The sequence below is a fragment of the Melanerpes formicivorus genome, unplaced genomic scaffold (genome assembly GCF_026170545.1).
Source record: "Melanerpes formicivorus ecotype bairdi unplaced genomic scaffold, bMelFor1.0.p_v2 SCAF_3, whole genome shotgun sequence".
In the NCBI taxonomy this organism is placed as follows: Eukaryota; Metazoa; Chordata; class Aves; order Piciformes; family Picidae; genus Melanerpes; species Melanerpes formicivorus.
This window is the reverse complement of record NW_027142355.1, coordinates 26,975,190-26,993,318: the sequence shown is the minus strand read 5'-3', so window position 1 is coordinate 26,993,318 and position 18,129 is coordinate 26,975,190. Positions and strand designations below refer to the sequence as shown.

The window sequence follows — 18,129 nt, the reverse complement described above, 5'->3', positions numbered from 1 at the left end:
TTGTTTGCTTGTTTTCCCCCCCTTCACCTCTCTAACTTCTTGTTTTTGTTTTTCACACCTCTACAGAGACGCAATCAGGTGGTATCCGATCTCCCAGCTTCGGAAGCAAAGGTTTTGTGAACCTTTATTTGGGGCTCGGGGTTTTGTTTCTTCTTTTTCTGGGTTGGTTGTTGGTGGTTGTTTGTTGTTTTGGTTTTTTGTTTTTTTTTTTCTGGTGGTCTTTTTTTTCAGTTTTTAAAGGATTCAAAAATTAAGGCAAAGAAAAGGAAAAAAAAAGAACCCCAAACCAACAAAAAAAAAAACCATTCATGATTGCTCTGAGCAGAGGCTGTGTCTGAAGTGCATTTTTCAAGCGCCAGCTCCGCTCTCCTAGGAGTCCAGAAGCCAAATTGTGATGGAACTTTTCGTTCTGAAGAGCTTGAAAACGAAACCAACCCCCACCCACCCCCCACCCCCCCCAGCCTTTAACCCTTCAGTTTCTTCTCCCCACATGGGTGAAGCTTTGAGGGCTTCACGTGGACACCCTCAAGCCGAAAAGAAAAGTGGCTCCAGCACCTTCTTCTTCCTTGGCTCCGCACTTGGTGTTAATTAAGTCGCAAAGATTTTAACGCAGACTTTTGTATTAAGGAGAGGGGGAAAAAAAAACCCAACCCAAAACCCCAAACCACCTCCAAAACCCACCAAAAAAATAAAACCAAGGAAAAGAGTTTGGGAAAGGTTCCTCTCCTGGGGGGAAAGAAAACCAAACAAACAAAGCAAGAAGCACGTGTGACTGCAGGGGGGTGACAAGCGCCGGACGGCCACCTGCGCTGCGTGCGCCCTGCCGACTGTGTTGTGCTCGCCTCCTCTTGGTGCACACTGGAGAACTTGGGTCTTCCACTGGGAGACCTCTTCTTCCTTCTCAGCTCTCGACACATACCTGCCACTGGAGATCTTTTGGGTTGTTTTGTTTTGGTTTGTTTTCTTTATTGGGCTTTGTTTTGTCATTTTTATGTGCTGGGTTTGTGGGTCTAGACCAGAGTGGAAATGTGTCTCGGAGGGGCTCTGGCTGCCTTCAACCCTCCCGTCCCTGCTCACCCACCGCCTTCCCGGATCTTCCTTTGCCAAAGAGCCAGCTTGGGCTCATCTCATTCCCTGCTTTCACTCCTCCAAGACCCCACACGAATCCTGGAGAGTCCACATCCCGCAAGAAAACTTCATTTGAAGGTAGAGGGACCCTCTCAGTACCCTCTAAGACCCCACATCATCCCTGGAGAGTCCACTCCCCACGGCAGCAGGACCCTCTCAGCTCCAAGCCACCCTCTACGCTCATCTCCGCTGTGGATTTTAACCTCCATCACCAAAAAACCTTCCCAGGAGGGTTCAGAACCCCTGCCTTTAGGTGGGGTTTGGAAGTGGATGGAACTTGACTTTCTCACCTGGAGGTTTTTTGGGGGGGGAGAAGCTTTGACTTTCCAGGGGCCAAACCCACCTGGAGGGTTTTTTTTGGGGAGAAGCTTTGGCTTTCCATGGGTTAAACCCGTGTGGCAACGCCCAGCTGAACCTGCCACCGTCTCCCCAGCCCCTCCACCCTTGCTTTTTACTTTGGGGTTGATTTGTACTGGGTGTTTGGGGGGTTGGGGAGGAATTGGTGGAGGGTTGTTGTCCTCCTTTCCACAAGGCCATCCAGAAAGGTCTCCAGAACCCACCTCCACCTTCCAGCTCCTCGGAATCTCCTTGTTTTATATGGACAAACGCAACACCAACCCCCAGAAGTGTTCTTTGTGTCTATTTCTCCTGGACCTGAAACGAGGGGGAGGGAAGAGCTTTTCCACAGGGACAAACACAACGAACCCCCCCCAGAAATGTTCTTTGTATCCACTTCTCCTGGACCTGAAACGAGGGGGAGGGAAGAGCTTTTCCACAGGGACCGTCCCTGGTTCTTCAAACTTGTTCTGATTTGTTATTTTCCATGTTTTGTTGTTCTGTTGGGGTTGGTTTGGTTTGGTTTGGTTTGTCCTCGGGGGTGGGGGTGGGGAGGAAGGGGAGGGAGAGGGGTGGGCAGGGGGAGGGGATGGGGGCTGGTTTTTTTTTAATTATAATTATTATTATTATTATTATTATTATTTTTTATCGTCGTTGTGATGATGTCGGTGGCTTTCACGTCAGTGTTCCTTTGGCGATGACATGATGATGTTCTTTTAGTCCCAGCTGTTCTCCCTCCTTGCCCTTCTCCTCCCCTCCCCTCCCCTCCCCCCCTTTCCCTCCCCACCCCACTCCCACCCCCCCCCAAAAAAAAAAGTCGTCAAACTCCAGGCAAGTAGCAGAGCATGGACCCCCCACCCCCTACCCCCCTCTTTGTTTTCCCAGTGTCTGTTATTGCCTCATTCAATAAATTGTTACAAATGTGTCTACCCCTCTGTCCTCTTCTTCTGCTCTGGGGGGGGGGGTTCCTGTCACCCCCTCCCTCCTCAATGGGTGTTCTTGTGGGGGGCTTTGTCCTGCACCACCACCCCCCCAGCTCTCCGTGGGTTGGGGCTGGGACATTGTGGGGCTTAGTTCTTCCTCCCTGCCATTGAGAGGCTGAGGGAGCTGGGATTGCTTAGTCTGGAGGAGACTCAGGGGTGACCTTATTGCTCTCTACAACTACCTGAAGGGGAGTTGTAGACAGGCAGAGGTTGGTCTCTTCTCCCAGGCAGCCAGCACCAGAACAAGAGGACACAGTCTCAGGCTGTGCCAGGGGAGGTTCAGGCTGGAGGTCAGGAGGAAGTTTTACAGAGGGAGTGATTGCCCATTGGAATGGGCTGCCTGGGGAGGTGGTGGAGTCGCCATCGCTGGAGGTGTTCAGGAGGAGACTTGACAGGGTGCTTGGTGCCATGGGTTAGTTGTTTAGGTGGTGTTGGATGATAGGTTGGACGTGATGATCTTGAAGGTCTATTCTGTTCTGTTCTATTCTATTCTGTTCTGTTCTGTTCTATTCTATTCTATTCTATTCACCTCATTGCTTTGTCCTCTTCCTGAGGTCAGGCGTTTGAGCACTCCCTCTATGCTCCCATGGCTTTCGGGTCAAATTCCCCTGCTTTTGTGAGCAGAGGTGCTCAGCCTTGGGGTCCTCACAACCTGGGGTGGGGTTTTTGGGGTGCAAACCCAAATAAAAATTATCCAGGAGGACTTGGATGGTTTGGGACTCAAATCTTCCTTTGTGCCAATTACCTCATTCCTTTCTCCCCTTCTTGGGGTGAGGTGGAAACCATGGAGGTGCTTGAGCAGCCTCTTCATGCTCCTGCCCAGAGGCTTTTGGGTCAAATTCCTGCATTCTTATGACTAGAGCTTTTGGGTCAAGTTTTGTGACACCCTTGGAGTCCCCACAACCCGGGCTGTATTTTGCCCCAAATGCAAATCAACCAGGAGGAGCTGGAGGGTTTGAGGGCTCAGTTTCTCCTTTGAGCCATTCCTTTGTCCTCTTTCTGAGGCCAGGTGCTTGAGCATCCTCATCATGCTCCCACCCAGGGGATGAGCTGCCTTCTGGGTCAAATTCTGTAGTTTTTGTGACCAGAGGATGTCACCCCTGGGCTCCCCACAACCTGGGGTGTATGTGGGGTTTCAAAGCCAAGGAGGAGCCCGGAAGCACAGCAGTGGGGTTCAGCAGCTTTTTATTTGAAGGCTGGTGTGTGATGGTTCCAGTCCTGCTTCCAACAAGGTGAATCCTTTGGGCTTCTTGAAGGCTGGAGCAAGGGAAGAGTGGAGAAAAGCTGGAAGGACAGAGAGGGACAGAAGGAAGGAAAGGAGAAGGTGATTGCTCCACTAGCACCCACCGATGCTCACAGCTATCCCCAGCCAAGCTGGGAGCAGATCTTCGGCCAAGTTCCAGTGTCCTCAGACATGAAACATCTGCTTAAGGGTGACCCAGGGCTTCAGGTGGAGAGCCCAGGACATCCCTTGGTACCCCAAAAGGGCCCCCAAATCCAGCAGCAGGGCGGCGGGGGTGGCAGCTCAGCCCGGCAGACGCTGCTGGGAGGTTTAAGCTTGGTTAATCGGCCTTTAATAAGCAGGTCGGGGCCTCCTGCTGGGGTGGCTCCTGCTGGTCCCGGCTTCACTCCAGCACTCCAGCTCTCCCAGCTGGGTGGGGAGAGGCTGGTGGAGCCAGATCCTGCACCTCACCCTAACCTGGACACTGGGGGCGGGGGGGGGGTATCCCCTGGCCATTGAGGGGTCCTGGAGAGTGAGGTCACGTGCATGGTCCTGCTGGGTTTGCTGTCTCCATCCCACATCCCATCCCAGCACTGCTCTGCCTAGGATCAAACTCATCTCGTGGAATGATTTGGGTTGGAAGAGACCTTTAAAGGTCACCTGGTCCAGTCCCCATCAGGGAATTGCAGGATTTAACCCCAAAAATACTGGTGGGGGCTGGGGGTGAGCCCATCTGCTGCAGCTGGGAAGGGGCAGGATGGGCTGGGGAGTCTCAGGGTGAGCTTCAATGCAGTACAGGTCCTGGGGGGGGGGGGTGGTCCTAGGAGATTCAGCTCCCCTTTGGGTGATGTCTGGGGGTGGAGCTGCTGGGTGGGGTGGAGCTTTTGGTGTGGATGTGGCTTGTTGGGAGGGGTGGGGCTCGGGGGGGATGCTCCACCCCTGATACCCCCCTGCGGGCAGGGTCCCATTGGTGAGCTGGCTGGGGGGGCTCAGCCCAGCATTGTGGGGTGGGAGGGATAGATGGACAGACAGTCTGGCAGACGGACAGGACAGACAGCCTGGCAGAAGGATCGGTGGCTGGTTGGATGGACAGGACAGCTGGTTGGATGGATGGAAGGACTAATAGATAGGTGGATGGGTGGGTGGGTGGATGGATGGATGGGTGGATGGATGGATGGATGGATGGATGGATGGATGGGTGGATGGGTGGGTGGGTGGATAAGCAGAGGGGTAGATGAATGGTTCAGTGGCTGGACAGACAGCCAGGTAGATGGATCAGTGGTTGGGTGGACAGATGGATGCACAGACTCCTTCGTGGATAGAGAATGGATGGATAGCCTGGTAGATGGATACCTGTGGCTATGGATGGACGGACGGACAGATGGAGAGACAGACAAGCAGGTAGCTGAATCAGTGGCTGGTTGGACAGCTAGATGGACAGATTCATGGATGGATGGATGGACAGATTCATGGGTGGGTGGGTGAGTGGATAAGCAGATGGGGAGGTGGATGTTCAGCAGCTGGACAGACAGCTATCAGGATGGGTGCCTGGACAGACAGAGGATTGCTAACTGGCTGACCAGCCGGACAGACAGCCAGACACACAGACAGCCTGTGCCCCCCCCATCCATCCGTCCGTCCATCCCTCCCCACCCCCCCAGGCAGGAAGGATGATTGGAGCCTGCAGCCTAATCCTTGGTGATCCAATCTCCATGGGCTTATGCCCAAAGCTCTGTAATCACCCAGCACTGCCCTACATATCCTGTCCCCGCCACCCCCGGGGGCCATGGGGGGGTGAAGGGGGTGTGCACAACCCCCCACCCCCACCAACAACACCCCCCCACACCCCCAACATGTCAGCCCAGAGCTGCCCCTTCCCATTCTCTACCCCCCCCTAAAGTCCATCCCCATCCCTCCTGCACTTGCACACATGAAAAAGGTGCCACCACAAGATGCTTCACAGGTGCCTCAATTTCCCACCTGTCCCAGAAGAGGGGGTGGGGGCTGGATCCAGGGCGGGGGTGGGGGCAGGAGCTGGTCACCTAATCCTACCCACCCCACACCCTATCTGACCTGTCCACAGCACAGGGCTGGAATCACTCAGGGACACGTGGCCAAGTTGCAACAATGACCATCCTCCTGCAGGTCCCCACGTCCTCCCCACCCATGGAGACACTTCAGGGAGCCAGATACCCTCCTGAGGAGTGGAGGTCACCACCACCCTCACCACCACCACTTGTGCATGGACCACTTGTGCATGCCCAGCTCATCCCTACACACCCACACTGGAGGGAGCAGGACCTCCAAGACCACACAAATCCATACTGGAGGGAGCAGAACCCCCGTGACCACCCTCCCAACCCTGGGTTGATGGATGGGGGACACTCAGAGTGCCTGGATGCACCCATGGGTGCCAGGGGGTGCCCATGTCCGCAGTGGATCCCCAGGGCTGTAGTTGGCAAGTCTAGAACCACCGGATCCTGCTACCGCACCAGTGTGAGTTCTACCATTGCCAAAAGCAGCCCCAGGGCTGGGCACCACCAGCACCATCGCAGCTGCCAGGCCCCGGTGTGGGGACACAGGAGGGGACAGGTGGCCTTGATACCAGGCTTGGAAAGCTGCAAAAAAATCAGGAACCTCCCTGCCATAATGTCCCTCCCCCAGCCACAAACCCCCATGCTCAGGCCCTCTGTGGAGCTGCTTGGCTCAACCCCAGTGAGATGCCACCACTGTGGTCTAGGAGGGAACAAAGAGAGGGGATGGTACCATCCTACTCCTGATGACCACCATGGGGATGCAATCTGACTGAGATGCCTCCACAGGCTGGGAGACCACACTGGGATGGACACCTCCTCAGTGAGCACTTCTGCATGAGGTCTGGTGACCATCCCAGATTACAGGGTTGCCTCTCACCTCCCCACCTCCAACAGCAACCCTTTTCCTGAAACCACCTCCTCAACAGCACCCATGGATGATGTCTCATGACCATCCCAAGCTCTGCTCAGTTGCACCCTGTGATAGGACAAGGGGCAATGGATATAAACTACAGCACAGGAGGCTCCAGCTCAACAAGAGGAGGAACTTCTTCACTGGGAGGGTAACAGAGCACCGGAACAGGCTCCCCAGAGAGGTTGTGGCAACTCCTTCTCTGGAGACTTCCAAGACCCATCTGGATGCATTCCTGTGCAATCTGTGCTGGATTCCACGGTCCTGCTCTGGCAGGGAGGATTGGACTCCATGAACTCTGGAGGACCCTTCCAACCCCTAACCACCTGTGCTCCTGTGCTCCCACCAATTTGGTGTTCCTTCCCACTTTCCCCTATCACCCAACAGCGATGCTTTGACCCAAAGTCACCTCCCCACCACCCACCTTTATCCACTCCCAGCAACCCAGTGCTGCTTTCTCCACCTCCTCCCATATTGGCACTACACATAATTGCTCAGCAGCTACCAATCAAAGCAAAAATGTGCTAGTGCCAAAAGGGGCCAGGGCGAGGTCGGCGACGGCCCCGCCAGCGCCCGCGGGTCTTTCTCTGCTCTGTTTATGGCCCTATGGTAATTCACTGACCGCGGGGTTGCACAGTGAATTCTACCAGTGCCATACACAGAACAGGAGTAGCGAGCTCACACCTTCCCGGGGGGGGGAGGGCTTCTTCCCTCCTCAGGCTCCTCAAAAAAATCCACCATTAGAAAACCAAACCAAACCTCAATATAAAAACCCCAAAGAAATGTGTGGGGATGACAATTCAGCCACGGTGGGCTTGGGTTGATGGCCAAGGTGGGCTTGGGTTGATGGCCATGGTGGTCTTGAGCTGATGGCCATGGTGGTCTTGGACTGATAGCTATAGTGGTCTTGGCTTGATGGCCATGGTGGTCTTGGCTTGATGGTTGGATCTGATGATCTTGGAGGTCTTTTCCAACCAAAACCAGTCAATGATTCTATGAGCAAGAGCAGAAGGTCTCCATTCCCCAGGGGGGGAAAAAAGGGGGAGTAAATCATTATCAATCAGGAAAAAAGCTTCAGAAACCAGAGAGCGAAGGGAGATGCTCATCCTGATGTTGTTGTTTCTCCAGGGATGGTAGGGGAAAGCCAGTCCCCAGCTCAGCTGCTTGATCACTGAAGATTTTTGGGGGTGTGGGATGAGGGTGAGGAGATGCTGAGAACTTGGAAGCCATTCCCCAGCCTTTGTGGTGTTCTGTGGGTGCCTTGGAGCCAGCTCTGGAGGGAGAAGACACTGCCAGATCGTTGCAAACCCCTTGAATGGATACAATTCACACACACACACACATTCCTCCCCTCCGCCCCAACACCCCCACCCCTAAAAACATTCCAACCTTCTGGAAGGCTGCAGAGCCCCTAGAAGCTCACAGAAACCAACCCCCCCCCAAAACAAAACCCAACCAATGATGTTGCAACCTCTTCTTCATGGCCACAAGACACCCAGATGGCTGCAAATACCCACCCATCCCACCCCCCCCTTGAAACATTCCCGCCCCCTGGAAGGCTGCAGAACCCCTAGAAGCTCACAGACCTCCAAAAAGAAACAACAAAATGATTGCAACTTCTTCTTCATGGCCTCATGGCCACCACAAAACTTTCTGAACCCTCTTGATAGTTGCAGACCCTGCAAATGGTTGCAAACCTGCTCCCCTCCTTCCCCCACCCAGAAGGCTGCAACCCCCTCCTCGGATGGCTGCAAAATCCTCAGAGGCTTGTAATCCTCCTCACCCTCCCCCCCACCCCCCAAAAAAAGAGGTTGTAACCCTCTGGATGACTACAAACAATCCTCCCCAAAAACACTGCAACACCCCCACCCCCCCAAAAAAAAAACCACCAAGCTGCAGACCTTCTGGAAGGTCACAGCTCCCACCCCCAAACAAACAAACAAACAAAAGTTACAAACCCCTTGAAGGCTGCAGACTGCCTAGAAGGTCACAGACACCTCCAGGTTGCAGACCCCCTAAAAGGTCATGCCCCCTCCCCTTCCCCCCAAACGTTGCAGATCCTCTAGAAAGTCACCCCCACCACACCCCCCCAGACCTGTAAACCCTCTAGAAGCTTGCAGACCCCCTAGAAGGTCACAGACTCCCCCACAACAAGGTCGGAGACCCTTTAGAAGGCCACAGAAACACACACCACCCCCAGCCCCCCACCCCCAGCCCCCAGTAGCTTGCAGACCCTCTGGAAGGTCACAGACTCCCCCATAAAAGGGTTGGAGACCCCTCAGAAGGCTGCAGAAACACACAGCCTCCCCCAGAATCTTGCAGACCACCTAGAAGGTCACCCCTCCCCAAAAGGTCATAAACCTCGTGGAAGGTTGCAGACACCCCCCACACACCCTCCTCCCCTTCCAGAAGGTCACAGATCCCCTTCCCAACATTGCAACCTCCCCTGCCTGGTTGCAAAGCATCCAGATGGCTCCAGCCCTTCCCCCCCAAAAAAATCGTACAACCCCCCCCAGGTGGTTGCAACCCTCCCCCCCCCAGCTGGCCATGACGCCATCCCCAGCGGCCATGGCGGCAGTGCAGGAGGAGAAGGAGGAGGAAGGCACAAAGTCTCCTTTGTGTTGGCCAAGCTGAGGCCCCACCAAGCCGAACGGCCCCAGGATGAGCTTGGGGTGCCCTGGATCTGGCGGCTGAAGGTGACCTCCCCCACCCAGCCAGGAGACAGCCACCGAGCCCTTGCACCCCACCTGGCCTCAGGTCTGTGTCTGCAGAGGAGCAGCGGCGCCCGTTCCGCTCCAGCACCCCCCGTGACGTGGGGAGCGTTGGGGATGGAGGGGTTAACCCTGCTGGGGGGGGATGTGTCCCCTCCACCTGCACCCCACCTTTTGGCTCCACCAGCAAAGTCCTCACCCTGCAGCCAAGCACCTCAAAATCCTGAAGGACTGCCCCAAAGCCCTGAGGCACTCAACCAAGCACCTCAGTGTTCTGGAGGATGCCCCCACTGCCCCATGGCATTCAACCAAAGCCCCCAACATCATGAAGGACTCCCCCAAATGCCCTGCAGGACTCAACCATCAGCCTCATTTGGGGGACCCCCAAATCCCCATGGTGCTTAATGAAGAACCTCAAAAATCTTGGAGGAACCCCCAAAGCCCCATAGCTCTCAACCGAGCACCTCAGAGTCCTGAATGACATCCCCAAAGCCCAAAAGCAGCCAGCCAGGCACCTCAAAATCCTGGAGGACCTCCCCAAAGTCCAACAGTGCTCAACCAAATGCCCCCAAATCCTGGAGGAGACCCTCAACCCCCTGCAGCACTCAACCAAGCACCTCAGAGTCCTGAAGGAGACCTCAAAAGCCCCACAACATTCCACCAAGACCCCCAACATCCTGGAGGACTCCCCCAAAGCCCTGAGGCACTCAGCCAAGCCCCTCAAAGCCCTGCAGAACTCTCCCCCCCCAAGCCATGCAGCACTCAACCAAGCAGCTCACAAGCCAGAGAAGCCCCCAAAGGCCGCGGTGCCGTCCTCACCTTGGGGCCACGGCGGCAGCTCGGGGAGCCCGCCGGAACTGGGGGAGCAAGGCCAATGGCGCTGCCCTCCTTGGCGTGACTTTGGCAGCGACGCCTTCGCCTAATCCCTTCCGTTGGCCGCCCCGCGTGGCCCCGGCACTGTGCCAGCGGCTGCGGCCCTGGCACGGGGCGGGGGGGGCTGGGATGACATTTTGGGGGGGGCACCCCCGCACCCCCTATCCCTGTTGTCCTTATCTCCCTTCGTGGTCTCCACCCAAGGCCACTGCGGCAGCCCAGGCCGCGGGGCTGAGCCTGCCCCTCTGCAGAGCCGTGACGTTGGGCACTGCCGCATTGCGGATGCGGCTCCCCCCCAGGGCTCCCCCCCCGGCCCCCTCGCCAAGGGCTCCACCAGCTTCTCTCCAAGACCTTCAGTATGGGGACCTCATGAGGGTCTCCTGGTCAGCAAGCTTCTTTTTGGGGCCCAACGAGGCAAAAATCCTTCCCCAAGACCAAAGAACGTCAGCCGGCAGTGCTGGTGCCGCCACCAAGATGGTGGTCAGATGGGGACCGTGACGGCTCCAGGGCCATGGCCACTGCCTGAGGTCTTCTGCACCCACCCAGGCTTGAGACCTGAACTCATGTTGGATCTGATGCCCCAATGTCCACGGGTCCCTTCTCCATGGGCATCACCAGCGGCAAGGTGGGGAGGAGTATAGAGAGGGGACTGGGATGGGGATAAGATTGTGATGGAGATAGGTATGAGGATGGGATCAGGATGGGGACAAGGACAGGGAGGGGAAGGAGACTGGGGTGGGGACAAATATGAAGATGGGGACTGAGATAAGGATGAGGATGGGGATGGGGAGACAAGAATGGGGATGGGATTGAGATGGGGACAGAAATGGGAATGGGGATAGGGACAAGGATGGGAGGATGGCTATGGAGACAGGGAAGGGGGCAGGGGGATTGAGATGGGAAAGGGGATGGAGAAGAGGATGGGAATGGGGATTGAGACAGGAATGGGAAGGGAGAAGGGAACAGGGACAGAGATGGTGACAGAAACAGGGATGGGGACAAAGAGGAGAATGGAGGAGGAGACGGGGATGAGGATGGAGATGCTGACGATAACAGGGATAGAGATGGGGATAGAGATGGGGATGAGGACAGAGACAGCACTGGGGACAGGAATGGGGATGTGGATGGAGTTGGGAATGTGGTCAGGGATGGAGACAAGGATACATCTTGGGATGGGGACAGGGACAAGGATGGGATCAGGGACAGTTTTGGAGCTGCCCTGTTTTGGGGCTAAACCAGGCAGATTTGAGCCCCAGCACCCGAGGGACACCATCACCACCCAGACCCCACGTCTGAACCACGGCCCCACCCTGTATGTCCCCCCCGACTGAGGTTTTGTCCCTAAACAGGCTGGGGACACTCCTGACACACACACACCGGGTTCCCTCCACCTCCCACAGCCTTGGGGAAAGGTGAACAGGGAAGATATTTACCCCGGGGGGTTGAGGGGGTAACGGACACCCCCGCGTGTCCCCCAAAAGCAAGACCCCCCCACACATAGGTATTGGAGCGGTGCCCACCAGCCTGGCTGTCGCTGGGGACATCATTTGATGACAACGGAGCTGCCATCGGGGCTGCACAACGCCGACAGTCATACGGGGCGGGGGAAGGGGGGCACCCCTGAACCCTACAATAACCTCCAGGCCAGGGAGGAGGGGGGGTTGCGGCTGCAGGCGATGGGGCTGGGTCCCCAATTTCGTTGTCACCCGAGATCTCTGCAACTCCCTCCTCACCGTCCCCTGACGGCAGAGGTTTTGGGGGCGGGGGGGGGGGAAGGATAGGGGAAGCTGAAGGGGGGGGATGGTGGAGTGAGGGGGCTTACCCTAACTTGGGGGGGGGGGGGAAGTTGTCACCCTAAAAGGAGTGGGATTACCACACGCCGAAGAAAAACAGGGAGAGAACAGGCCACCCCGGGGCTGAATCCTGCTTCGGGTGGGGACGGATCTGAGGGAAGGGGGTGGACAAATTAATGGGGGGAGGGGGAGAGCGGAGGAGGGTCCCTAAGTCCCCATGGAGGGGTCCCCAACCTGACCCAAACCCCTCAGGAGCCAAAGTGGCCGCACTTACCTCTTCTCTTGGCTCCGGGACCCGACGTAGTGAGGGTCACTCATGAGCTGGGGACACACGGCGACGAACACAGGACACCCCCCATCGCCCAAAAGAAACACTCCCACCCCCTCACCGCCGCCCACCTCCCCAGCGCTCGCCCAAGTGCCAGGGAGCGACAGCAGCAGCGGCCTTAGCCCGGCCTGGGGGGACCCCCCCTGCGGCTCCCAATTGGCCCAGGTGCCCCGGGAAGGTGGAGCCGGGGCTGGGGAGGTGGGGGGGGAAGGGGGGGCACAGCTTCACCTTGGGCTTTCCCCCCCCAACACACACCACTTCCTCACAGCCTCATCCATCCCATATCCCACCCTCCGCCCCGGGAGCTTTATCCCAGTCCTTGCCCAGTTAGCCCTTTACCAGCACCGGGGGGGGGTAGGACCCCCCATCACTGATTCCTTAGCACGAAGTGGGGGGGAGGGGTGTCAAATGGCTAGAATCTAACACCCCCTCCCCTGTTTTTTCCGTCCGGTAAGGGGTTGGAGGCAGCGGCTTGCCCATCACCTCAGGGCTGGGAGGTTCGGTCCCAGCGACCCGGGATGGGGGTGGGGGGGAAAGATTTGCTCTTCCCCCGGTCCCTTTTCCTTCTCCCTTTTTTTCAAGGGGGGGGCAACATTTTTATAACCGGGAACGACCCGCCCCGGAGCCACCGTCGGGGCCATTCACCGGCTGTCGGGACACCGGACACCGGGCGACAGAAGACCGACCGAGCACCTGAACACCACCCCCCCACCCCCCCCCAAACCCTGATCCGGTTTCCCTTCTTCCTAAATCCACCCCCCCCGGATGGAAAATGATCCTTAACACACACTAACACACACACACCGCCTTCCATCCCCTCCTCACTCCATCCCGCCCCCGCCTCCCCTTCCCCTCCAGTGCAGCGCAACCCGAGCCCGCAGCTGCCGCCGCCCCGAGGGGACGGCGATGGGGTCGGGGGGCTTACGGGGGGGGGGTGGTCAGGGGGGAAACGGACGGACGGACACGACCCCTTTGTTTGGGGGAGTGGTGGTCAGGGGTTGGGGAGGAACATGGCTTTGTGTTTGTCCTCGGGGCGGCGGAGAGGTCCCCACTGATGTGTCTCAGCTGTGGAGGTGGTGGAGGGGTGGTGCACAATCCCCCCCCAAATTACAGCCCACCCCCCAATTATATCCTCTCCCCCTCAAATTTACACTTTTTGCCCCCCCCCCAGCATATCCAGCACCCTTAAAATCGCCTTTCTGCCCCCAAATGACATCCCAGCCCCCTTAAAATAACATCCCACCCCCACAGACACACACTTCCTTGCCCTGAAATGACATTCGACACCCCCAAATGACACATCCCCCCCTAAAACTGCATTTCTGCCCCCAAACTGACATCCCCCTAAAATTACACCCCCCTGTAGAATTACATTTCCCCCCCCAGTAACATCTCACACCCCAAAAAATTATATCCCCCCATTACGTTTTCTTCCCCCAAATAACACCCCCCCCGCCAAACTGCATTTCTGCCCCCAGCTGACACCCCACCCCCCCACTAAAATTACACCCCCTCCAAAGCTGCATCATACCCCCAGAGACATCCCACCGCCCCTAAATTATGCACCCCTGCCCCCCCCCCATCGCTAAAATACAACCCCCTCCCCAACTAACACCCCCCCATCACACACAACCCCCCAGGCTGCAACCCCTTTAGAACAGATGTTACAGGGGGTGGGGGGCGCCACTGTGTTCCCCCTCCCCTCCCCAACACCCCGAAAGTGCTCTCCGGTGCAGCAAACCAGCCCAACCAGTTTGGGGCCGCTGGGACTGGGATCGGGTTGCAGCTGGGATGGGGAAGCTGGTTGGTGCCTCCTGGGTGGGTTGGGTTTTATTTGGGGGGTGGGGGTGGGTGCCAAACCCACCTCTGCAAAGAGGCTTTTTGGGGTGTGGAGGAAGGGGTGGGGGGAAGAAGCCCTCCCCCAAGAGAGACTGTGGGGAGATGTGGGGGAAGGAGGGATGAGGGGGGGAGGAGAGGGCTGGGGGGGAGGGTGGTAGATCTTGGGGGCACCACTCAGGATGGGGCTGAGCTTGGCCCCTGTGATGGAGATGGTTTTGGGGTGCTGGGGAAACCTTGGGTGGTGATGGAGAAAGGAGGGACCTTAGGTGGTCCCAAATGCTGGGATGGACATCAAGCAGGGACATGTTCTAGATGAAGTTCTATAGTATCACAGTATCAGTCAGGGTTGGAAGGGACCCACAAGGATCATCTGGTTCCAACCCCCCTGCCATGGGCAGGGACACCCCACACTAGATCAGCCTGGGCTTAAACACCTCCAGGGACGGGGCCTCGACCACCTCCCTGGACAACCCACTCCAGGGCTTCACCACTCTCATGGTGAAGAACCTCCTCCTCACATCCAGCCTGAATCTCCCCACCTCCAGCTTCATTCCATTCCCCCTAGTCCTATCACTACCTGAGGTAGTGTACAAGAGGTCAGAGAGATCCCTGAGTGGGGAGGCACCCCAGATGGTTCCAAAGATCTGAGATGATCCCTAAGAGCCCTGAGACCCCCTGGATGACTGCCAAGCAGAGAGTCATCCTGCAGAGTCCCCACTCCCTGAGATAGTCCCCAAAGATGTTCTCTGGCATCCCAATATGGTCCCCAAAAGCCCCCAAGAGCTCAGGACAGTCCTCAGGCAGAGAGGCACCTTAGATGTTCCCCATGCCCTAGAACGGTCTCCATGTTCCCAGAATGGTCTGTGAGACCCCAGGATGCTCCCCCTAAGTAGGGAGGCACAAAAGATGGTCACCAAGAACCCACAACAGTGCCTGAGACCTTGGGATAGTCCCTAAGCAAGGAGGTCCCTTGGGTGGTCCCCATGCCCAAGGATGGTCCTTCTGACCCTGGGATGATCCCCAATCACGGTGGCACCTGGAATGGTCCTTAAGATCCCAGGGATGGCCCTAGGGACTCTGGGATGATCCCCAAGCAAGGAAGCACCCTGGATGGTTCCCAAGACCCTGGAATGGTCCCTGAGCCCCCAGGATGGTCCCCAAGCAAGAAGGCACTTAGGGTAGTCCTCAAGACCCTGGATTGTCCCCAAGTAAGGAGGAACCTGGAACAGTCTCCATGCCAAGGGGTGGTCCCTGAGATCCCAGGATGATCTCCAAGCACCCCAGGATGGTCCTGAAATCCCAAGATGGTGTCAAATCAGGGAGGAGGCACCTTGGATGATTCACATGAATTCAGGATGGTCCCCAAGACACTGGGCTGATCCCTGAGACCCCAGGCTGGTTGCCAAGCACGGAGGCAGCAGGGTAGGTCCTTAGGATCCCAGTGATGGTCCTTGAGCCCCTCCAGGCTGCTTCCCTGCCCAGGAGACACTTTGATGACCTACGTGGTACCGACCCAAGCCCATCCTGGGACCCCTCGGTGCCGCTCTCGTCCCTCTCCCCATCTCCATCAATACTTTGGCTCCACAAAGGTGGGGCCAGAAGCTCCTGGAGGCCTCAACCTGTGTAACCTGAGCGGAGCAAATGGCCCTGTTTAAAAATTTACATGGCCTTCTTCTGTTCCTCCACCGAATATTGAATGAGGATGAAGCTGGAAGAGCTTCTGGAAAGGTGGAGGGGGGTTGGCCAGGGCAGGGTTTCTTTCTGTCTCCTCGGTGATCTCAGATGGGGATGGAAACCATAATGCAATATTGATGTGGAGGGATGAGGGAACTCAACCCAAGAACATCAGCCAAGAGTCCTCCCCAGCATGTTCTGCAGCCCCAGAGAGGCTGGTGCTGACAAAACCCTCCCTGCTCCATGAGATCCTGGCTTCAGAATGGGCTGGAAGCCCACCCTGAGGTGATGGCTGCCATCCTTTGTCATGATGGGTGTAACCTGGACCTGGGAAGAGTTTCTGCAGGGTGGTGAGACACCAGAACAGGTTATCCAGGGAGGTCATGGATGCCTCCTTCCTGATGGTGTTCAAGGACAGGCTGGACACAACCTGCTCTAGTGGATGATGTCCCTGCCCATGGCAGGGAGGTTGGAACCAGATGATCCTTAAGGTCCCTTCCAACCCAACCCATTCTGTGAGCCTAGGATCTCACCCTGTTGCATTGGACCACCTTGGCTTTGTGGTGGATCTTGCTCTGAGATGAAGTTGTTTGGTTTGGCATCACCATGCTCAGGTGGGGGACCAAAACGTGGGGTGAAGGAGAGGAGCTGGGGGAGAAGAGGCCAGAGTTAGGAAGGAGGAAAGAGGGGATGAAGAACCACCAGAGTCAGAATCAGCAGCTATGGGGAAGCCATGCATCAAGCTGTGACCACGCTGTGCAGGACCACCATGGGCATCTGGGTGGGGGCAGGGATGGTCCTCCTTGCACAAGTCCCACATAGCAGCATGACCACAGCTCCAGCCCCACACGTTTACCTCCATGAGCAGGAGGGAGTGAGACCCTTCCCCAAAGCCTTCTCAGTGCCTCTTGCCCTCCTATGAGGGGTGCAGGTGGCCCATGGGGGCTGCCAGGGGCACTGGGGGGGTGGTTGGCAGCCGCCTCCTGCTGGTGCATCATGCATTAGTAATGGTCACCGAGCTGCTGCTGCCCTTTCTTCGAGGAGGAACAATTGGGGCAGTAACTGGAGCCCAGGTGGCTCAGGTGTCCCCCTTGGTCCTTGGGGTCACGGCAAGCGACCTGACGTGGTGCCTGCTCGGACTTTGAAGGTGCACAGTGCTGTTCTCATCCTCCCCACCCGGCAGCTTGTGGCCTGGGCCAAGCTGCAGTATTGGCATCTCTTGAGGGGGCAGCTGCAGCCCTGAGCTGGGGCAGTCCTCAAGGGTCTTTGGGTCTCTGAAGGGGACAGGCATGGTGCCATGGTGGAAGATCACATCACAAGGACAATGCCAGGAGAGGAGGGAATGTTCCCCCCCTGCCCTTAACAGCCCTAAGACCAAAGCCTGGAGCATCTACCAGGGCTGGCTTGTCCCACTCTGGCACAGTTGTTATGTGGTCATGGAGATGGTGACCAGAACCTCATGGGGGTGGCACGCAGAGCCCCTTGGGGGGAGCACCCAGACCTCCATGGGTATGGCACCCAAGGCTCTGTGGTGACAGTAACCAGGGTCCCACAGGGATGGCACCCTAGAGCTCTGTGACAATCACACCAAGAGCCCCACACAGATGGCACTCAAAGCCCTGTGAGGATGACACCAGGAGCCCCACAGGGATGGCACCTAGACCTCTGTGAGAATATCCCCAAGAGCCCCACAGGGATAGCTCCCAAGGCCTTGGGAAGGCTCCCAAGGTGATGGCAGCCAGTGTTCCACGTGGACTGTACCCAAAGCCCTGTGGAGATGGCATCCAAGGCTCTGTGATGAAGGTACCTAAAGCTCATGGCACAGCACCCACAGCCTCACAGGAAGGGTACTCAGACTCCATGGAATGGCACCGAGAGCCCAAGGGACCCAGGCTCATGGCTTTGCCTGGTGCTGTCCTTCGGTGGCAAGGCTGATGGGCATGGTGAGGCCTCTGTGACCCTCCACCAGCTGTGGGTCCATGTCCCCCAAGTTGCCCCAGCTCTGAGTCCTCCAAGCTCCTGAGTCCCCACAGGAGCTCAGGCCAGGTGAAGCCGAGACCAAAACCCTAAGGGAGGCTGGTCAGACAGCAGGGGGCACTTGGCACCAGGGGCACAGTGGGGACAGAGCAGAGATGAGGCCACAGCCAGAGGACAGGAGGGCAGCCGGCACCAGACCCTGAACTGGGCAATGGGAGCCTACCGGCGTGGCACGGGGGCCACCTGCTGGGCAGAGGGGACAGTGCCACCTCCTCCCAATCAGCATCACCCCAAGGTGCTCAGGGCTGCCAGGCTGGGC

General features: G+C 57.2%; 1 protein-coding gene and 1 long non-coding RNA gene across 8 annotated transcripts in view; one reads left to right on the top strand and one right to left on the bottom strand.

The window, feature by feature from the left end:
* The window catches only part of NRF1 (nuclear respiratory factor 1), a 94,196-nt gene extending 91,807 nt beyond the window's left edge, over positions 1-2,389 (top strand). For all 7 annotated transcript variants that reach the window (XM_068169443.1, XM_068169465.1, XM_068169457.1 and 4 more), the window contains one exon: positions 67-2,389. The gene's annotated coding sequence lies outside the window, so the exon portion shown is untranslated. The remainder of the gene's footprint in view (positions 1-66) is intronic.
* A 1,226-nt stretch (positions 2,390-3,615) lies between these two features.
* Positions 3,616-12,353, bottom strand: LOC137457560 (uncharacterized). Its single transcript, XR_010991318.1, has 3 exons — positions 12,267-12,353; positions 7,698-7,888; positions 3,616-5,217 (listed from the first exon to the last, which is right to left on the bottom strand). It is a non-coding gene; the product is annotated as an uncharacterized lncRNA (long non-coding RNA).
* Between the last annotated feature and the right edge of the window lie 5,776 nt (positions 12,354-18,129).